Genomic DNA, 12,721 nt, shown 5'->3' with positions numbered 1-12,721 from the left:
ATAAACATAAAGTTATACGAGACTATCCGAAACCAACGAATGTCGATGAAGTAAGAAGATACGTAGCCTTTTGTAATTACTACAGGCGATTTATCAAAGACTTTGCATCCATAACTAAACCTCTAAACAGAATGTTGAAGAAAAATCAAAAATTTGAATGGAACCCAGAATGCGACGCAGCATTTCAACAACTGAAAACCATTCTTATAAACCCTCCTATACTTCAGTACCCTGATTTCAGTAAACCCTTTATAATCACAACAGACGCATCTGATTATGCACTCGGTGCAGTCCTTTCACAAGGTGAAATCGGTTCAGATTTGCCAATATGCTACGCAAGCAAAGCCCTACAAAAACATGATCTGAATAAACCAGTCATTGAAAAGGAGCTACTTGCGATACATTGGGCAATTAATTATTTTCGACCATATGTATATGGCAAACATTTCCACGTCGTCACTGACCATAGACCATTGATATCCCTATTTGTACATAAGAATCCATCTTCTAAGATGACGAGGATTCGAGTAGACCTATCTGACTATGACTTCGACATCGTTTATAAAAAAGGTAAAATAAACACTAATGCCGACGCACTATCGAGAATAAAGATAGACAGCGATATTTTAAAAAGATTGATACCAAGTAAAGAAGATAAAACGTCCGACCGCAAGATGTGTATTCCGGTAGAAAATGAAATTTTGGAACAAATTAATGAGAAAGCTCGAGTATGTATAACGACTCGTAGCAAAAGTAAGCGCGCACCCTCGACAAATACACAAGTGGATACAAAACCTACTGAGCCTGATCAACTCTATTGCTGGGATTGTACTTCCATAAGTGACATACGAGGAATTAGAAAACTACAATTCAAATGTAGAGAAAAACTAAAGAATAAAGATGCATCTATATATTATGATGAAAAAGAATTTGTCGTAGAGTTAGGCGAAATACCTCCGAAGCCGATTTCGATTATGGTTAAGCTGATAACTCAAGCAGAGAAACTAGATATATTGCAATTATCTTACGACGATAAAATATTTGAATCCATGGATAAAAATCAATTTAAGAATATTATTAATACGTTGCAACGGAAGAATAAAAACAATAAAAAGTTAACAATATTGTTATATAGGAAACCAGAACACATCACGGACACAATAAAAATGTATAGATTGATTGAAGAATACCACAACAATCCAATCAGCGGACATCTTGGAATACGCAAAACAGTTACAAGACTAAAACAAAAATACACGTGGAAACACATGAAGCGAATGGTACACAAATTCATCACGACATGTGAAAAGTGTCAAAAGAACAAACAAATTAAACATAGTAAAGAACAACTTCAAATTACTTCAACCCCATATACCGCTTTCGAAACAATACAAATTGACACAGTCGGCCCCCTGAGACCATCAAACGGTTACAGGTACATATTAACAATGCAATGTGAACTTAGCAGATTCATAATTGCACAACCAATAGTAAACAAAGATGCTAAAACAATAGCTACAACACTGGTAGAACAATTAATATTAAAATTTGGTTCATTCAAAACTTCTCGTAAGATCCCGATAAGAGACAGCAAGAACAGTTCCTGAAATTGAATTATGATGACGAAAGGTAACAGGCTATGGTAATAAAACAAGTTTTTTCGTACACTCTATACCCACACGGAGACAAGTGGTGGCATTTAGTAGAAATAATACCAGAAACCATCGCGTCCTCAACGAATATTTATTAAATTTTGCACAAGATGACGACTGGGACAAGTGGATACCATATTATACATTCGCGTATAACACAACGCCCCATGTCGATACACACTATACACCTCACGAACTAATTTTTGGTAAATTACCTTCATTACCAAATGAACAATACTTAAACGAAAACAAAGGAACATATAATTTAGATGAATATTCTAACGAGCTTAAAGCACGACTAAAATTATCTCTTAAAAATGCTAGACAACGAACCATTGAAATCAAGAATAAAAGACACTTAGAATCGAAAGGTAGTAGCAACCCATCGAAAATTAAAATTGGTGACGAAATATTACTAAAATCACAAGACAGACGAAAAAGCATAAGTCCCTATACAGGTCCATTTAAAGTTATAAATGTGGAAGACAGCAATGTCATAATTAAGATGGGAAACGAAACAAAAGTAGTACATAAAAATAACACAAAATTATTTTTAAGATAAAGCAAAAATATAAAAGAAAAACCAACTAAATTTATTGAAACAAAAAGTAAAAACTTATTAAATTACTTTAATAAATAATCTAGAGTTAAGAACTAAAGTAATGTCTATCTATCTATTAAAATAAATTTAAATATCACTCTATTGAAATAAAAATTTTCTTATTCTTTATATTCATTTCTAAAATTTTTCTTAAAAGGGTAAGGGTGTAGTGTCATATTAAACCATGACCACACACAATGTTAAGTGTGCGGCATTTGTTGTGACACAATTACCCAAAAACACTTAAATCAGTGCTTGTTACTACATACCTAAAAATGTCAATCCAAGTATTTTATGAGTCAGTAATTCGACTCGCAGTTTTGTCATTTCTTTATGACAAATAATTCTGCCGCATATTTAATTGTTTCAATATGCGCTTGGCTAATTGGGTTTAGGTTTGTAGAGCATATGAACTGTATTAGGTGTTTTCTGTAATCATATTGCAAGCAAATGTGCATGCAATATGAACCGCCCTAATTACAGTTGGCACACATATGGTAGCCACAAATAATTAAATATAGTTTGACCTAGTATATAAGAAATTATATGATAACCAATAGAATTTAAGTATTAATAATTGTAAATAGATTTTAAGTAATAAACCAAGCTGACTTCGATCTCTACGAAGAAAATGAAGCCAGTCTTGGATCAGTCTTAGTTCAGTCGTAGTTGAGTTTAGTTCGATAATCTCCAGATATTAACGTATCAGTATAACCTCTCTAAGTATTATTAAAAAGGACAATGTAACTTTAAATAAAATATCAAACTAAATACAAATTAAATAAAAGTGTTTTTATTTATTAAGAATGAAATAATTTGACGTTATTAGTGGAGAAATTAAATAAAACAATTAACTTATTTTTACAGTGCCTTTATACTTGATGCAGGGAATCACGTAGATTTTTTGAAGATACCACATCGCTGTTTTATACTCATGTTTGTTTGGTGGATATGTGGATGAAGCGATCTATAGATAAGCTTGACTTTGCTCTACTTCACAAAGTATCTTATTTTTTAAAACTACAAATCCATTTTTTATGTTAAACTGAGTTATAATGTTTGAGTTATTTTGCTTTGTACTCCCTCATCATTAACGCATGTAAACCACACTGAACATTGAAATACAAAAAAAATCCATGTTTGGACCACCTTAAAAATGCAGTTGTAAATCAGTTACACGTGACAGTATGAAATGAAATATTTTGTTATCATTAACTGGCCTTTTAATTCGCTGTAGAATTCTTCTAAAAAAAACAAATAAGAATTCAAACTTTGTGTCTTTAAGATACTCGTAGTTGGATTTCTTTCCACTGGTGTTAATAGTTTGACAAAAATTAACTTTAATCGTTTTATGAAGAATTACTCGATACCTTTTATCTCTTTTTGCTCTCGTTATTGCAATTAAAATAATTAACAGTCTTTTATTTTCTTGTAAAATGTACACTTATAAGTTGTATTGGATTTTTAATCACTCTCTATAGCAGTTTTTATTTTGTCATGGATAATGCATCATTTTATTCAGAGAAGTTGTGCAGAATACTCGTACTTAACATTACATTTAGATTTAACCAGAGGCGTAAATATTTTAAAACGATTAGGGGGCCTTGCTTTAAATATATTGAGAATATTTATTTGGAAATCTCGTCAAAAACACAACATATCTATGTATTTATTGTAAGAGAGAAATTACATTAAATAAAGCTTTTTCTAAAATGTATATATCAATTATATTGAAAAGAAATCTTACGTCAGTATAGAAAATTATCTTACAAAAAATAGAAAATTCTTTAGTTATCGATTCAAAATTCAAATAGCGTTCTGGAAATGGAAATGGCACTATTTCCATTTTCTAGATACCTCAATTTGACAACAGATTTTATTAGACCTAGCTATTTTGAGCTAACCAAGACCTATATTCTACAATATAAGTTCGATAGATTCAACTAGTTGTAAACTTGTTACGTTGATTACAGCAAAAAAAGTATATACACGATTTAGGTTCAATTCAATTTATTTCTTACATAATTTACACAAGCAATATAGATGAGATGATGTTATCTTTTAACAAGTGGAAGATTGGAATGAGTATAGAAATAATCATAGCCAAATTTATCACCATTAAAAAGAAATCAATGCTTAAGAAAACTGCTGTTAAACAGCTCCACCTCCATCCAGCTCAAAGTCAAATACCTTTAACTAACTTTCTTCAAAATATTTTTATGGAACAGACATATAAAGGAAAAAGGAAAAACTCTAAAAAATGCCTCTATGTGGTATGAAAATGAGAATCAAAAACAAAATCCTGATACTATATACACAGGACAACAGACCAAGTTTACATTATCTGGGAACTTTTACTTTATGATGGCTGGGGGGTTTCTGCAGAGTCCCACCCATCTCACTGACTAATTTGAGTATTCCTCATAATCTTCGTGATTATTCAATGATTAATCTAAGATCTGCGTACTGCCCCGTGCGATTAGCGATTACTCTGAGATTAGATAGTGCTAAGTAGGGCAGCTTATCGGTTTTATAGGATCTATATGTAGGAACCTTTTACCAACCTTATAACGCAGAATAGTTTAAATCATCTTCCTAGTTAAGTCTTTGTTGATACGCTGTTATAAATATAAATTATTTAAAAGATAAAACTTGATGAAATTTTATATATTCAACTCAATTAATGTTCTATTGTACTTTTGCTTCTACCTATCGACATTGGTATGATGATTAATGTAAGAATAGCAACCCATCTGCAACATCCTTAAATCTATAGGGGTATTCACTCTGTCTTGCATAGTTATTGTATGCTGCACAAAACGCAAGAAATCTATACTTAAATTGCAAGAGTGCAAGAACACCTCTGTTGCAAAATTGCAACATCAAAATGAAAGAGCTGTTTTTGTAGCATACCACATCTACATGAGAAGTAACAGTCAAAACAGCTGTTTTTTTTTCATTTTTTGTTTCGTTGCAAGCATATACATGTTACATGGGTTTAGGTATAGCAAGATTGCAAACAATTGCAAGAAACTTTGTGCATATATTTTGTTGTTGTCTATTGCAAGCTCGCGTAATCTATGCATTTCGTGCATCTTGAAATGAGTTTTCATAACAGAGTGCATACCCTTTAAATGAAATACACATAAGGGGTATCAGGATATCTGTGCATCGTTGCATGTGCAAAATTATTTGACTTTACAAAAACAATTCCCCTTCTTATGATTCTGCACTTGATTTGCAAGACAATATTCAAAGCATATTTTCATCACCAATTACCTCTTGCATATGTGGTTTTCAAGACTCTATTGTGAATGATACTACTTTTCGTGCTGTTCACTGGGCAATACTCTAGCGAAACTGTCAAGTTTGGTGATAATTGTTTGGTTTTGTATCTATTTTACGTCCATGAAATTGCTATATTATATAACTATGCTATAATAGAACTTCACAATATATCACGTTGACGAAATTCATAAGTAGTATTTACAAAATCTGACAGAGAAATTTCTTTCGACTACGGCTTTTAGTTTTTATTATAACGTAATGAACTTATGAGATTTTCAAAATTCTTTTCAACAGATAAAAAAGCGACTCATCACAATTTTTTAAATTCTTATAGCAAATTTAAGCGGCAATCTACTAGCAAAAAGTATCAATATCTACGCACAATTGTTCATACGTGCAACTTCAAATATATGCACTTTAAATTCCAGAACATGTTTAACTTACCACCGCCACATTTGTTATGTGACCGCCAATAACAAAGGCAATTTGTCCATTTTTCTTGGCCATGATCATGTCTCACATGTCCGAGACTGAGACTTAGATTTCAGCTACACAAAGTGGCAAATATGTCATGTCACCAAGAAAACAAGAATGGATTGCAAACTTTCATACAACATAGAAATTTAATCTAATTTTTTTTTTTTTTTAAATAACTCCAAATTAAGAGAATACAAGGAAGACGTTTAAGGCTTCAGTGAAGATTTGGAAATGTGGCATTTATTTAAAGTGGTTAAGACTTATTTGGCTGACAATGTGGACAGTGTTTTCTAACAATTGTAGACAGAAAATATTTTTAGTTGGTCAGGTTTGTTTAGAGAATATGAATATAAAAATGTAATATGTATAATATTATATTATTTTATTTCTGGAAAAAGTTTTTCAGGGACTATTAAAAAGTTAATTATTTTAGAATAAAAAAAAATATATATATTTAGCTATAGACTTTAGCCAGAAAGGGTACTTCAGGATCTTACTCGGAACATTTGCCGATAAAAGGAAATCTAAAATTCTCATTGAGAGATCTTTTGGTAGGTTGACTTACAGGCCACTGTAAACTGGGAAACCATGCTAGAAGATTAGATCTCCCCTTCCATCAAATTGGAAATCAATCATATTAATTTGTAGATTATCCTTTATATCTTATCATTATTGTCTTATAAGTATATGTATTATTCGATTAACTATCTATAACATTAAGAGACTTGGTACTTATGTAAACCATTGAATTGGATTGCGTACCTTAATTAAGAAACGTTAGATAAACATACTTATATTATAATAAATATAGTTCGTTCACCAATTTAAAGCATGATGACTCCTAACAGTAATTGGTTACCAAATTATTAATTGAACATTGGAATATTGGTTATTGCTACATTCTGATATTTAAGAAAAAATTTAGAATTAAATTAAGATTAATATTTTAAAATTAAACACAGGCGAAGTTAATAAAAAGTTGTCTTAAGTACATTAAGTACACTCAAAACAATCTATACTTTGTTTGATAGTTATTTATATACGAATACTTAAAAACAATATAGTGCCATATATCAATCTGATCTAACACTGATTGTATTTTAAAAGGCATAATTATTTTACATTAAAATTAAAAAATGTGACAAGTATTTACTCGTAATCTCTCGTTTTTACTTAAATTAATTTTTATTGTTGCTTTATTTTAATTTCATTAGTACTATACTAAATGAATTTAGGATTTCCTATCTCATTCAATTCATTTTAAAAATAGTAAACAGGTATAGCATAAGTATACTTTTTAGTTATCTAAAAATACATAAAACAAATTAGTTTTATATATGAAATTTAATATTCGTAATTGCGTCATAGCATTACTCCTTTTAATTATGCTCATATATAATTATATAATTTACGTATGTATTATATTTATATATAATTTTCAGCACTTGAAAATGAGAATTTTTCGGTTCCAGCTTAGTTACAAAAATTTTATTGATTTTTTTCGATTTACGTTTTAATTCCGGTTCGAAGTCATGATTTATGTTACTGTATTATAATTTTTAAAACGATCCAATTTATCTAATTTTCTAAAAAGTTATGCACAATAACGAGCGTCTGATACATATTACTTTTATATGAAATTAATATTAAGGGAGCATAAACTCTCTCAATCTTATAAAGACAAATATATCTATCCCCTATTATGTATGTTATAAGGGAACTATTGTGAGGAAAATAATCAATTAATTATTTCTAACAACAGGAAATATTTCAGGACGTGTTGTTATATCAATAAATGGAAACAAATATTATTAGTACTCAATAAAACTGATAGACATTAGTGTGATTATTAGTTTAGGAAAATGATATGAGTGTATATTACTATATGCGTACCCAAAATCATTAGTTTTTTATTATGATTATTTATTTAGCAAAAATTTTCAAAAATGCAATTTTTGAGTTCTCCTCATCGTACACCAAAGAATATTTTCTTCTTTGTTTTGACATTTCCTTTTGTTATAAATACATCGCAAAAAAAAAAAATAACCTGTGGCGTATGGTTTTTCCATATTTTGTCGCTTTAGTTGATTTTTACACACTGCAGCCAATATCATTTGAAGACTCAAAGTTCATGTAGCTTGTTTTGAATACATAATCTGTTCTTGCAATTCATAAAAAAAGTTTTTAAAAAACCCAGCAGTTTTGATTTTAATGTCAATTAGAAAATATATCTTAAAGGGTTAATTCATATTATTCATATTGTCGAAAGAATATCAAGTGCTGTCTCAATTTCTAAATTTTTTTGTCAGTGAAAATATAACTGTCAATTTAGAAAAAAAATATCTCAAAGAGTTTATCATTTACATCATTTACTGAGTATCGAGAATAATTGCGCAAGAATGGGGTCGTATTTAAATTTTGACGTTTTATTTGGCCCAAAGGCTGAATTAGAAGCCATAAGATCTATGATTAATTTTCAGAATAGAATTTCACTGGTAATTCTTTTTAATTTAAGTTTAACATATGAATTAATATATATTTTTATTATTATTAGGTCTACACTAACCTCTCTGAACGTTCTCGTGATACTAGTTTACCTGACAATCAAAGACGGTCCAACAATGTGTCCTCACAAGTTAATTTGAGGGATGAATCCAATGCAACTCAAGAAACTACACCACCGTCTGGTTGTAATGATTGATGCAATTGAAGGCGGTGCATTTAGTAAAAAGTACTTTGTTTTTTTTTTAGAATACAAAAAAAGTTAATGAAATAATAAAAAGTTTTTTCTTTTTATATAATTAATATAATATTTCAAATAATTTAATTTTGAACGATAATTGCATTTTCTTAAATTAAATCTAATAATATAAAAAAACAGACTCTTGTGGTAAATGGAGTATATTTGTATGTCTTTAAAAATATATACTCCTATAATATAACATATGTTAATTTATTTACTCATGTTGCTATATGCGTAAATATACATATTTATTCTTTGTTAAATTGTTTAAGAATAAAAGTAAAACTATAAAATATAAAATCGGTTTTTAGTATTTCATAAGTGGTGGGGAGATGTTCAAATAATGCCAGCTGTTTTCTAAGTAAAAACTAGATATAGAGATGCTTGGTTATACTACCGTTTTGGTTTCTTAAAGATTTTGAAACTTCGAATAATTTTAAAGAAATTGTAGTTATTTCTTAAATTACATTAATTTTAGAAGTAACTAACTTAATAAAAACTTCTATAATTTTAGTAGTCTTTTTTTGGTGACTTCTTTGAAGAAATGATTCGGTTGCTTGATTTTATCATCTATAAGTTTGACTTGCTGTCTTTTTTAAATTTGGTAACAGAAAGTAACCCTACATAGTTAAAATATAATAACAGGATACGAAGAAAAATTGTCAATTTTTAAGTTTGCAAAGCACTTGGCGCTAAATTACAATATTATGCCATACATACGTGTATACATATCATATACACGTGTCTATCAGTTTGAGTTTTCTTTTATATCAGGTGTGAAGTGGCAAATTCAATATGGCGACCAACTGTAATTATGTATTAATGTAATTCAATGCTTTCGCCACATTTTTCTAATGATAGAGAACTCTTCTACAGCGAAGACTTTTATAATAAATTATATTATTCGGAAGTCTTTTTATAAAGAGGTATTTCCGGGAAAGTTGTCGACCTCATCAAAGCACAATATAACGATTTCAGGTACAGAGTCCTCTTTAATGGGCAACCGTCAACCCCCTTTACCACTACTTCAAGTTTTATACAGACTGCCTGATGTCACCTATGCTGTTTTTAATTGTGTTAGACAACGTTCTTACTAAAGCTATTGGTCAGTCACAACGGAGTATACGCTGGGGGCTTTAAAACCACGTTAAGACCACCACCTAGAATATGCTGACGACATTCGCATTTTCTCAACACGACAAAATGATGTGCAAGATAAACTCAACGACTAAGTTCAAGAATCGCGAAAAGTTGGTCTTACTGTGAACACGGCAAAGACGAAAGCAATGAAGATAAACAATTCTGACCCTTTCGTCAAATTCAACCTGGACGATATAGAAATCTACAATGTAAACAGCTTCACATATTTAGGCAGCATAATATCGTCGGACGGTGGTACGGCAGTAGTCATTCAAAACCGAATTAACAAGGTATATTCTGTCTTTTCGTTGCTGAATAAAGTAAGAAGCTCTTCAATACTTTCCCGGCACACCAAGCTGCGGTTATTCAACAGTAATGTCAAGAGCGCTCTGCTGTACGGCTGCGAAACCTGGCTCACTACCAACAACCTGGTTCACAAACTTCAAACCTTTAAAAACAAATGCCTCAGGAGAATTTTGACAATTTGGTGGCCCCGCACTATTAGGAATTCCGAACCATGCCGCCAACTTCCTATTGCAAATGAAAACAAAAAGCGTAGATAGCAATGGATCAGGCACACATTGAGGAAGTCGTCAAACAAGAAGTTGCAAACAAGCGTTAACGTGGAGTCCTCAATAAAGCAGAAGACCTGGTAGGCTCAAGCAAACGCAGAAGCGAACACTAGAGAAAGAGTTCCAAGCAAGCGAAAAAACCTTTGGAGAAATTAAAACCCTAGCAAGAAATCGTAACAGTTGGAGAAAGTTCGTTATGGCCCAATGTTCTCTTGAGTACTTAATGGAATGAAAAAGAAGATATTATTTGTTACATATAAAAGTTTAATTACAGGGCCATTTCTGATTTCTTTCATTTCAAGAAACACTAGACAGTTTTGATAGTTTTCAGAGTTGCATTTTAAAACCCTGTTCATTCAAATATATATGTACTTGGAGCACTTGGTGGCCAAGTTTTATAAACTTTATTGTCAGATTAATTAAGTACAAAAACTTGAACGGATATATTAGTTTTAAATTTTCGGACTCAAATATATACAAATACTACAAATAAAATGCTATTGTGATGACTTCTCCATATATTTGTTTAAAGAGTACTTAGGCGTCAACAAAGCGATATCTAAATATTCTCTTGTTAACTGTGATATTAAATAATTTTCATATTTCACATTTCTCGAAATAAGATTCATATTTAACAAATTTTAACAAAAATAAAAAAAATTTGGTTCTAAATTTATATGCTTTGTATACTAATGCAAATATCGGAACAGAATAATGGAACACTTAGAGAATGTATATATTTAAAATACTTGTAAATCAGCTTTGCGTGAGAGTATTTGATATAATAAATATAAAGTATATGTATAAATAAAATATATATATAAAATAAAAATGAATATAATGAATTATTTTGTTATCGTTAACTTGTCTTTAACTTCGCTAAAGAATTCAACAGATTCAAGACGGTCTTGTAACTTCGAGTGCATTTAACATAGTTTAACCTCTTTGGCTAGTGTTCATAGTTTGGAAAAAATTAATGTTGTTCATTTTAGATGATTTGTTCGTATTTTTTTATAGTTCTATTATAATTACCATTAACTAAATTAAATGCATTTTACTTTTTTATTTTGTATTAATTAAAATAACTGTAAGTAGTAAATTATGGAACATAAGCAACACTGCACTAACATTTTTGCAAAAATTTTCAAATATGTAAATAAAAATTTTTTAAATGATTCATTCTTTTGCATAAATTTGAGATTTTATTATATTGTAATATAAAAATTATTTTAATTTCCCAAAACTATTTATTTGAAGTTTCAAATACAATATGTTACATGAATAAGAAGAAAACATGTGTCGTACAATCGATTTAATCAAAAAAAAAATCAATAATACAACTAAAATTTCACAGTAATTAACATTGTAACATTTATTACCTAAATAAAAATGATATATACATATATATTCCAATTCACAAAATTGGACTCCTCGAAATCATTTCCTTCTAAAGCTTTTTAGTTTCGATAAAAAAATTTCAAAAATTTTTTCAAGAGTACATGCGATTCATCCATCAGGTTTTTTAAAATCCGTATGGTAAATTTAAGGGGCAATCTACTAGCAAAAAGTATCAATATCTATGTACAATTGTTGATACGTGCAGTTGCACTTTAAATTCCAGAACATGTTTAACTTACCACCGCCACATTTGTTATGTGACCGCCACTAAAAAAGGCAATTTGTCCATTTTTCTTGGCCATGATCATGTCTCACATGTCTGAGACTGAGACTTAGACTTCAGCTACGCAAAGTGGCAAATATGTCATGTCACCGAGAAAACAAGAATGGATTGCAAACTTTCATACAACATAGAAATTTATTTCTATTTTTTTTTTTTAAATAACTCCAAATTAAGAGAATACAAGGAAGACGTTTAAGGCTTCAGTAAAGATTTGGAAATGTGGCATTTATTTAAAGTGGTTAAGACTTATTTGGCTGACAATGTGGACAGTGTTTTCTAACAATTGTAGACAGAAAATATTTTTAGTTGGTTTTATAACCAATTTGGCAGTACTTGAAAAACCAAATGTTATTATGTTTATTTTTTAAAAAAAAATAATGCATACTTAAGGATTAATTAAATAAACAAATATATTATTACCAAAAGAACAATGTTTTTAATATATTTATTTTAACATGCATTAACAATAGAATTTGTTTTAATGATTATTTTAATTTTTAATTAATATTCAAACTGAACATAAATTAACTGTAAAATATATATACATTAGAATTAGAAAAACGATTT

This window comes from Teleopsis dalmanni, chromosome 1 (genome assembly GCF_002237135.1).
Source record: "Teleopsis dalmanni isolate 2A chromosome 1, ASM223713v2, whole genome shotgun sequence".
Lineage (NCBI taxonomy): Eukaryota > Metazoa > Arthropoda > Insecta > Diptera > Diopsidae > Teleopsis > Teleopsis dalmanni.
Note: the sequence above shows the minus strand (reverse complement) of the source record.